The sequence below is a fragment of the Ipomoea nil genome, unplaced genomic scaffold, assembly GCF_001879475.1.
Source record: "Ipomoea nil cultivar Tokyo-kokei standard unplaced genomic scaffold, Asagao_1.1 scaffold2653, whole genome shotgun sequence".
In the NCBI taxonomy this organism is placed as follows: domain Eukaryota; kingdom Viridiplantae; phylum Streptophyta; class Magnoliopsida; order Solanales; family Convolvulaceae; genus Ipomoea; species Ipomoea nil.
The window spans coordinates 2,975,528-2,985,959 of NW_017619081.1; positions in this window are offsets into that span (position 1 = coordinate 2,975,528).

Below are 10,432 nucleotides of genomic sequence, written 5' to 3' on the forward strand. Positions count from 1 at the left end.
GTGTCATAGTCCACCCTTTCACCCCTAGACATCTCGTAGCTCGGCCTCCTGGGTAGGAATGTGGCCCTACGTTTGTCTTGGTTCGGGGTAGGCTGTACTTTTGGTGGCGTTGTGATAGAGAAGTTCTGTGTGTACCTCGGTTTCCTGCGCTGGAACTGGATGCCCCACGAGTGCCCAAGGCGGCCTCGATTGCTGCCACCCTCTGATCGAGTGCGCGTGTGGTGCGAATCAAGGATGAGAACCCTTCTTCCATGATTTGGTTTTGCCGATTGAGCTGTGCGAGAATGCGCTCATTGACTGAGCCCTCGTTTTGACCCCTCGGGTCCCTTCCTGATCGTGGTTGCTCTGACGGGTTAGGCCTGTCATCCTCCTCTTGTTCCTCGTTTCCCTCCGAACCCCCGCAATCCTGCATGGCTCGCTTGAGTTTCTTGTTGGAGATGTCCAACCGGTCAACCAATTCTCTTCGTTCTTCCTCGGGTTTTTGGCAAATCTCTTCGAGGGTGAGGTAATGTCCTCCCTCGGTGTAGTAAATGTCGTTGCGGCGAAGGTTTTGGGCATTGAAAACCATGCCATTGGGGGTTTTGACCTCGGTGTGGCTTAGATCCACCCCCTTTTTCTCCATGATCCAACTTAGGATTATCCCGTAGGGTAGGCTAAGTCGGTTGTTCGTTTTACAGAATTCCATGTGCTTTAGCATGAGGGCCGGCAGGTTGAACTTGATCTTATGTTTTAGGAGATACGCAAAGGTGCACTCCAAACTCCCTACGTCTTTGCTCTTGTTATTGGTGGGCAAGAGGCTATCGGTTACGATCATAACCAATATCTTTTGCTCCGCCGATAACCATTTTCGGTTTGGTCGAGTGGCCGAGGTGAACCCGTCCTCTTTCCCGAGCAAGTATCCGAGGTAGTCCTTGTACCCCGTAGTTTGGGTGTCAATCCACCCCTTTCGGTCATAGCTGGACACACCCGTGGTGGTCAATTTCAAGAGTTTGGCCAACCGGCCTTCGGAAAGCACAATTTCCTTGCCACGAACCTTGGTGGCTACTTCTACCTTGTCACCCCGTTTGGTGGCCACAAGGTGTTGATAGAATTCCTTCACCAATTCGGGGTATGTGTCCCCTTTGATAGCGAGGTAGGCATCTAGAAGGCCTTGGTGTTTAAGCATATCAACCTCCGGAGAAAATTGGTCGGGTTCAAGTGTTTTACCTCCGATTACGGTGTAATCGGCGTTGTTCCACTCCGGGGTGCGGATTCCGAGGGGTTTCTTTGGCATGCTTGATGGTGGTGATTTTCCGGCGATTTTCCGGTGATTTTCCGACAGCCTTCCGGTGGACCTCCGGTGAGTTTTCCGGCGAGACGGCGGAGCTCCGGCGTGATTTTCCTCGTGGTCGAGCGTGCGGCTGTTCGTGGCGTTCCGGTGGTGGCTCGGCGACGGCTTGGTGACGGCTTGGCGAGGAGGAGAGGCGTCCTCGAGGTGGTGCGGCGCGAGGCAGCGGGCGGTGGCCGGGCGATCTCCGGGCGAAGGCGGCTGGGCGCTGCTACGGCGTGAGGGACCGGCGGGGATGGTCGGCCGGCGGTGGCGTTGGGCGGTGGCGTCGTCGAGTGGCTGGGGCTGTCACGGCGGGGTACGGCTGAGTGAGGTAGAGAGGGTGTGAGAGAGAGGGGAGAGGGGTTTGGGTGATTTGGGGAAGAAGGAGAAGGGTTTATGATTTGGGGATTTTGTGGGTTTTGGGGTTTTGGAGGGGTTTATCAAGGGAGTGTTCCCTTATGGTTTCAAGAAACACACATGGGCTAGTGGTTAAGGCTTTAACTTGTAGATGAGAGGTCTAAGGTTCCATTCCCAATGGTAACATTAGGCATTCCTTGATGAGGTGATTTTTGTCCTTTTCCTTGTTTCGTCTTTTAGTGGGGAAGGGTTGGGTGGATGACGTAGCTTGTGTTTTACTCGCGTAGCGGGATTGGAATTTGAACAAAAATGAATCTTTATTCATAACACTTTCTAAGTAGCTAAGTTAAGTAGGCATAATGCTCCCGAAGTAATTAAACTAAATAAGTGGTCGATGCGATACAGGGAACGGCTACAAGGGGGTGATGTCTTATCCTAGGCAGAATTCGCTTTTGGGATTTTCTTCGGCGGGGTCTGTATGGTCCTTGTCTTCGGGGTTTGGGTCTTCCCCTTCGAGGTCTTCTTCGTTTCCGAGGTCGGCTTGCGTTTGGCTCATGACGAATATTTTTCCGGGAGCGCCGTAGCCCCCTTGGTGACCCGTGGTGGTGGGACGTGGCCTTTGGGGTTGAGTGCAATGGAAGGCCTTGTGTCCTTCCTCCCCGCAGTTGAAGCACCTCCAGGGGTTGCCTGCGCAGTCCTTGCCGCGGTGGCTTTTGTTGCATCTCGGGCAAGGAAAGTTCCTTGGGTTCGCTTCGTTGTTTCCCAGGGGCGGCCTCGGGTTGGTCGGGTTGTTTGTCCTCGTGCCAACGTCGTTCCTTGTTCTTTTCACTGGCGGTGCCCCACTTCCGGGATTCCTTCTTCGCATTTGTTCTTGAACCCCGCGTTGAAGTAGTTGGATTCGGTAGAGATTTGCGGCACTGCCGTAAGCCTCGTTGAGGGTCCGGGGCCTACTCACCACCAGTGCTTTCCGGGCTTCGAAGTTGAGGCCCGATACGAATCTTTCTACCTTGGTTGCCTCGGTGGGGACGAGTTCGGGCGCGAAGCGTGCCAGTTCGAGGAACCGTTTATGGTACTCTACGACGGTGGTCGTTCCTTGCTTTAGATGGAGGAACTCTTCATACATGGATGCTCTTACGTGAGTTGGGTAGAACCGTTCGCGCAGCCGTGCCTTGAGGCTTTCCCAGTTGAACCCCGGCTCTTGTCGGTGGGTGGGTCCCTCGTGGATCCACCAGAGATCGGCCTCGTGTCCGAAGTAGAACGAGGCTATTTCCACGCGGCGTTCCTCCGGACATTCTACTACCCCTAGAATCTTATCGAGAGTCCGGATCCACTCCTCTAGGACAGCGGGGTCTTCTTCTCCGGAGAACGTAGGAGGCCGGTGGTTTGAGACTTGTCGGGCGATGTCTGAGCTTGCGTTCGTCGGAGGTGGTGGGGGCCTGACGTTGCGAAGGGCCACATCACTTAGTGCCTGCGCGACTAGTGTTAGTTGCTGTAGAGTTTGGGTCAAGGGGTCGTCAGTGGTGGGTTCCGGAGTCCCTGATTGTCTTCTGTTTGGTGCCATGTTATCGCCTTTCTGGTCAGGGTTTATAGGAGTGTTAGATTAAAGTCCGTTGTACTTCTTATGAAGTGATAAGTGGGGAAGAGTAACGTGTGGGGGAGTTTTATGTGTAGGTTTCACAATCTCACCGCGCGTCCTAAGATTCCTAAGCCCTACGTCTCTAAATACCTAGAGTTCAAGCCTAATGTCCTAAAGTCCAGTCTTAAGAGTCTTTCCTAGGGTCAAACTTAGGCTCTGATACCAACTGTAACACCCCAGATTTTTAAGACATTTAAAACTTATATAATAAAGGTGACATCTCAATAAATCCCAAAGCGTAACATAAGAGTATGGGGTGCTATGCCACACCTGGGCTAGAGAACCCAAGTGCACAGGCAGTCTAGCTACTGTTCTCCGAAATGTAAACGCATAACATGGCACGCAGGCCGAAAGGAAAACTATACTACTACTACGCTCCAGCTCTAGCGCGCTCCAGTGCTCTAACCATCAGTGCCTGAAAGCCAAATATATCTGTTCAGCGAGAGATGCTGGTAACCCACTCCAACGCGTTGAAATACAATACATATAGCAATATATATAGATATATAAAAACCATTTTGAGCATGAAGCTATATCCTACGAACTCTAGCTTTAAAACCGGGAATGACTCAATAGATAATGCCAGACACAAGCAACAGTTACGATAGTCATAAGCAGTTCACAATAAATAAGGCGAATAAGGCAAGGCATAAACAGTAATCATAACTCAACATAAACAGTCCCCAACATAAATCTCGCAGTCACTCCGTCAAGATACTCATAACCACAACTCTTCCATATCTCAACACATAGCACATTTTGTTAGCGCCACAGGACCAATCGCATGCCCATACATGAGGGTCAGCGCGTATAGCTCTGACACGGCCCCGCAGCACCCTGCCCCGTATCGCAACACGGAGGGGTCGATCGCAACCGACCGATGAACCGCAGCTCATAAGAATGTGTAATCTGACTGTAGCCAGGAATTCCCATCTGACTACAGCCAGCCTCCGAACCGCAGCTCGGGAAAATGTCATCTGATTGCAGCCAGGAATTCCCATCTGACTACAACCAGCTTCTGGACCGCAGCCCAGGATACCGTCATCCGACTGCAGCCAGGAATTCCCATCTGACTGTAGCCGGCTTCTGAACCGCAGCTCAGGAATAACCAATCCGATCGCAACCGAATTGGGGCAACACGCACACATAACACATAGCAAGCACATACAACCCACATTACACGCTGGGAAGGGGAATAAACGTATAAATAAACCTATGCGTGAACCATCACCAACTAAGAATAGTCCTAAGGGGTTCATACTTCTTCCACCTAGGTCAACGGGATACCAATTCAACTAGCATGCAATATAATCGACTCATAAACCTACGAACGGTACCCGAAATACCAAACTAGACATAGGCACGACAAACGGGGTCCGTTGGGACACCACGGGGATCGGGGAAACATCAAACGGGGAAGCCGGGGTCCCGAGGGGGGGAAGATTCCAAGCGGGTAGCCGGTGGGTGGGGGTCACCCGCCGGCTGCCCGCCGGACAATACTGTTCCGGGCAGCGGGTCACCGGCGGGCAGCTGCCCGCCCGCCGGCTGCCCGCTGCGGGAACAGTGTTCTCGGCCGTGGGTAGGTGGCGGGTCCCCTACCCCCCACTGACTCTTTTCATCAACTTTTCGCCCCGGGAACCGTTGTGGAACCCGAAACCATGCTTAGACACTTTACAACGTAATTCACGGCAACACGTAGACAATTAACGGATCAAATACGAGAAACGAGCGACACTTATCCTATCATGCTTTTCTAAACATAATCAACTCCCAAACATGCGATTTCCCACCCGATAATCCAAGAATAATATCATACGATACAACCTATGGTTCTAATCACTTTTATGTTAACAAGAATACGATTCGTCTTCTAATTGCAAGATTCGGTAAGAACAACACATAATCATCAAGGATACCAATTAATCATCAAGAACATCATAATTATCAAGAAATTCCCAATATCAAGATTATCAAGATTCCTCATGGAATCATCACATCAACATCAATAATAAACACAACAACTCGCCATTCACAATAATGTGGGGGAAACCCTAGGGGGAAATTATAGCTATGAAAATAGGTTTTGTTGAGACATGGGTTACCTCTTAGCCTTAATTAATTCCTTGGCTATGAAGGATCTTTCTTTTAAGCTTTCTTGACTTCTTGATTTCTCCTAGGGGAATTCTTGGAGCTCTTTGGGTGGTGAGAGATTATTGTGGTGGGGATTCTAAATGCCTTCTAAGTTCCCTATTTATATACCATGGGGGTTTAATCCTCCTAGGATTAGGTAATGGGCTTTAGGGGTGGAGGTCCACGGACTATGGTGGGCCTTTTTCCCAACTTGATCATAATAAATTATTCTTTCTTATGGGTCATAGATTAATTAATTACTTGGTCTTAGGGGCCGTAACACGGGGTGTTACATAAAGAGTTTGTCATTCATACTGACCATGAATCTTTGAAATATTTGCGAGGTCAAGGAAAACTCAATAGGCGCCATGCTAAGTGGGTTGAATATATTGAATCTTTTCCTTATGTGATCCAATATAAGCATGGTAGGGATAATGTGGTTGCTAATGCACTTTCCCGTAGATACTCTTTACTTACCTCTTTGCATACACGATTTTTGGGTTTTGAGCATATTAAAGACTTGTATGCAAATGATCCTTACTTTGCCAATATCTTTCATGCATGCAAAAATAGTTCTCATGATAAATTCTATGTGCATGAAGGGTTTTTGTTTAAGGCTGATAGACTATGCATTCCTATGTGCTCTTTAAGGGAATTGCTTGTCAAGGAAGCCCATGGAGGAGGCCTTATGGGGCATTATGGTATCCATAAGACTTATGATGTCTTATGTGAACATTTTTATTGGCCTAAAATGAAACGAGATGTTCATAGGGTTTGTTCTAGATGCATAGTGTGTAGGCAAGCTAAGTCTAAAAGCATGCCTCATGGACTTTATAAACCCTTACCTGTGGCTGAACATCCTTGGATTGATATCTCAATGGATTTTGTCCTTGGGCTGCCTAGAACACAAAAGGGACATGATTCTATATATGTTGTGGTGGACCGCTTTTCAAAAATGGCACACTTTGTTCCTTGCCATAAAACTGATGATGCTAAATATGTGGCTGATATTTTCTTTAGAGAAATTGTGCGTTTGCATGGCATGCCTAAGTCAATTGTTTCAGATCGTGATGTGAAGTTTCTTAGCTATTTTTGGAAAACCCTATGGGGAAAACTAGGAACTAAACTCTTATTTTCTACTACTAGTCACCCTCAAACTGATGGGCAAACTGAAGTAGTAAATAGGACTTTAGGAACCTTACTAAGGGGGTTTTAGTTAAGAAAAATTTAAAGACTTGGGAAAATTGCTTGCCATTTGCTGAATTTGCTTACAATCGCCATGTTAATAGCACCACTGGGTTATCTCCTTTTGAAATTGTTTATGGATTTCAACCACTAACCCCATTCGATTTAATTCCTTTGCCCATTAAAGAAGTGTTGAATACAGATGGTGCAAAGAGGGCGGAGGCTGTCAAGACAATCCATGAAAAAGTGACACGCCAAATTGCAAGGAAAAATGAGCAAATTGCAAAGTTTGTCAATAAGGGGCGTAAACCAATGATCTTTAAACCTGGAGATTGGGTTTGGGTGCATTTGAGAAAAGAACGTTTTCCTGCCCAAAGGAAGTCAAAGTTGCTGCCTAGGGGAGATGGACCATTCCAAGTGCTTTCAAGAGTGAATGACAATGCATATGTCCTAGAGTTACCCGGTGAGTATAATGTGAGCACAACATTCAACGTTGCTGATTTGTCTCCCTTTGATGTAGGTGATGAAGATTCGTGGGCGAATCCTTTTGAAGAGGGGAGAAATGTTGTGGACAACCAAAGGCTTGGAGAGCCACTTCAAATAAGAGAAGGTCCAATTACTCGTTCAAGAGCCAAAAACTTGCAAGAGGCCATGAATGGACTGATCCATACACTTTGGCAAGAAGATGGCACCAAGATACTTGATGGACTTAACATGGAAGATACCAAGTGGGTCAATATCTTAACCTTGCATTTGGAGGCCTTAGAAGTTGCCATTTAAATACCAACAAAGAATCAAGGCCCAACTAGAATTTGAAGACCAAATTGTTGAAGAAATGTGCCAAGCTGGTTGTGCTGAATTGAAATAATAAGTTGGGCATAAAATAAGTGGGGAAATCCTTTAAGAGTGGTCCAATTTCGTGGCTCAAGCTTAGGAGAAGACAAAAGGAACTAAACTCAAGTCACATGGAAGAATTAAGTGTCATTTACTTCAAAATTCAATAGTAGTAAATTTCTGAATTTAAGTATTTTTATGTTACAAGCTAAGGAGTAAATGCACCTTCTTTGAACGTGTATAGCCCTTTTTAAAGGGCTAAAGAACTCATTTTATGGTAGATTATTGAAGTTGAATTCATTTGGATATGTGCTTTGCACTTCCATTTCCTTTCTAGCATTCTAGGAAGAATTTCTGACTTATCAAGGATATTACCCTCCTTGTGGCGTCCCAATTGGCCTTATCACCCTTCAACCCGGTGTGGCGGCTTCCCTATTCATCCATACACGTGCTTCAACCATTTCCCATACCCTACATCAACCACAATCCACAAAAACAACCCCTACACTTCAAGAAATCAGTAGACAGAAATTGGGAAAACGGATCGTGACTTGAGCTGTGGAGTTCTAGGCCTTTAAATCCAATATCAAGCCGGTGGAATCCACATCAATAGGGGTGTTATCGTGTACTAGCACTTCATGTGAATATTCCCCCCCAATTGATGGTCTGATTTCACCATCAATTTGGTCTCTTAATTCATTCCTTGTAGGGTCCATTGCATTTATATCAACACTGGTGGGGGTCATATTGGATATCAAAAGTTCAGCACAGTGAACTCTGACAGGAATAGACTCATGTGTCTCAGAAGCTGAAATTGGTACCTCAACAAGTGTACTTCCTTCATTCGCCCTTTCACCAAAATTTTCAAGAAAATCATTGGCTATATTAATTGAAGTATCACCTGGATGTCCATGAGTGTCATTCAACGATCTGTGTAGAGCAATCTGTAGCATCATTTCATTCTCCTTTTCAAGATCATTGGGAGAGATTTGATTGGCGACTTCTTGAGATGCTGCGGCCACTCCCTTTCCTTTACTGTTCTTTTCTTGAAGCTTCAGTCTGTAAACTTGATTTGCATCCATGTTTAATGCTTCAAGCATTGAGTCAGTTCCTAGCCATTCAAAGGCCAATTCCTCACTTTGTATTAACTCAGAATTAACTTTGGAGACGAAAGAATGATATTTTTCAAGTCTCCATTCCTTCCATGCTTGAACTTGATTTAATTCTTTCAGTAGATCTGGATCATCTCGGCTTTGAGTTTTGTCGAACACAATGGGTTCAACATTAGCTTCCACTGCAGATTGATTCGAGATTCTCCGTTGCAAATCATTTGAAACTTGCACTTCAACTCCTGCAAATTCCATTCGGGTAGTGTCTTCTTCGTCCATTGGCATCACGGGTATCTCAATTTCATGAGCTTCGGATTCTACTACTTCTTGTGATGGAATGAGTGCTATAGCCGAGCTTACGGCTTCTTGATCTCTGTTGCTTGGGTTGCTCGATCCCATGTGTGCACTTGCTGCAGATTGAGTTTTACTGTTTCTCTTTTGAGAATTCTGTGGTGTACTGATCCTTTTCGTCGATTTGTCTTTTTGCCATAGTCAGGTCCAAATATTCTGAAAAGAGTTCTGTAGATTCCAACATTTTTGTGTCTTCTGAGAGGCACATTCTTCTTTCTCAGAATTTCTCCAACAATGAGTCCATATCCAACTTTATGCAAAAAGTGATTTCCTTCAAGTGGTCTGCCATGAGGTTTTGCATTGTTCACGAAGAACAGTAGCCGGTTGAAGATGTATTTTGCCTAGTTGAATTTTATTCCTTGCATGATTCCATTCATCAGACTCACGGATGTTCCAGATAAATCATCCACACTTCCAAGCTTGTTGTCCAGAATTTTGTACATCATCTCTATGAGCATATCATATTCCGGTTTCAGCACGTTCTTTGGCTTTGTTGAGTCGTGAATCACAGGTGCTTTTGGACCACGAATTTCGTTCCAGAATTGTTGAGAGTCATAATGATGAGCTTCTGGCATAAGTTCTGAATCAGGAAAATTAAAACACTCCTTGATGTCTTTTTCACAGATTTGGACATCAGTTCTTCCAACTCTAGAGTGAATCACGTTGTTCTTCACAGTAGCATACAAATAGAACTCGGTCACATCAATTTCAAAAATTCCAACATATTTGTATGTGAAGAAGTCGTATAGTCCACACTCCTTCAAAGCATTTAGGATTTTTTTCGCTATTTCTTTGTCTACTGCTCCGATCATGAAGAACTCCGGGTTGAGTGTCATCCCATCGATCAGCTGTTGTTGTAGAGTAAGCAGATTTTTGGGTTGCATGGCTTTGGTTCCAGACATGATGTTCGCCGGTGAGATTGATAACTTTAGAGAGAGAGAGTTTTCTGATCTTGATAGAACTGGTAATTTTTTGTCTGAGAAGAATACGAAGGGTTTCGTATGGTTTAAGAAGATTTTCGAGAGGGTGTGCTTCTCAGATAGAAATTCTCAATTGAGACCTTTTAGAATAGGTGAGGTGATAAGGTACATTTAGGGGTGGAGGTGTCTTTTGGTTAAGATGTTACTAGGAGAGAGAAAAAAGTTATCATTAGCAGACAAGAGCATTAAATGCTTCACAGTCTCTTAGGTACTCTATATACGTAAGGTGTATAGAGTGAGATGATTATGAATGGACACCTCTGATTAATCTTGAAGATTTGAGAGAGAGGTTGGATTTGGCAGAAGATTTACGAGAGAGGATCTGATTTTGTAAGAGAGGGTGAGATTTTTGTGGGATGTAATTTATGAGTGGAAGATCAAGAGGTGTAGATTTGAAAGGTGAAGAGTTTTAATGGGATTGGGTTTATGGGGTAGAGGTTTAAGGGGTGGAGGTTTTAAATCCAATCTGATCTCTTCCTTTATCATCTCAAAAATATAAGCGTTAGATGTATCATATATAAAATATAATCACATAAATATA